The sequence below is a fragment of the Gracilinanus agilis genome, chromosome 4 (assembly GCF_016433145.1).
Source record: "Gracilinanus agilis isolate LMUSP501 chromosome 4, AgileGrace, whole genome shotgun sequence".
Lineage (NCBI taxonomy): Eukaryota > Metazoa > Chordata > Mammalia > Didelphimorphia > Didelphidae > Gracilinanus > Gracilinanus agilis.
This window is the reverse complement of record NC_058133.1, coordinates 343,480,392-343,480,925: the sequence shown is the minus strand read 5'-3', so window position 1 is coordinate 343,480,925 and position 534 is coordinate 343,480,392.

The following is a 534-nucleotide window of genomic DNA, read 5'->3' as shown; positions in this document are numbered from 1 at the left end:
TGTTTATACTGAGCTTGAAATGCTAAGGTGAACATGTCAAGTTAACAGATGAGTTCCTGAAAAGTTGCACACCAATCAAAATATCTGAAGTGGAATTATTTATTTATTTAACTTGCTTTCTAGATTTCAGAGAAACTTTATCTTTATTTCTGAATGACCTTCAAATGATCTTTCTCCACTCTTCTACTCCCAATTCCAGCTGTTTCTTGTGTCCTGGCTATCTCTTTAAAGAACACTTGGAAGTATTAAGGTAACTCCAATATTTAAGGGAATTAATTCTATGACTAATTCTTTTGAAAAGCAAGGAAATCTACTGGTAAAGTGATCACCAAGCCCTAAAGTGCACAGTTTTGTAAAAATATTAGTTTTCTAAAAGCAGGGCATTTGTGTAGTAAAATGGATGATATATATATATATATATATACATATATATATATATATATATACTCTTACCTTCCATCTTAGAATCAATACTGTGTATTGGTTCCAAGGCAGAAGAGCAGTAAGGGCTAGGCAATGGGGGTCAAGTGACTT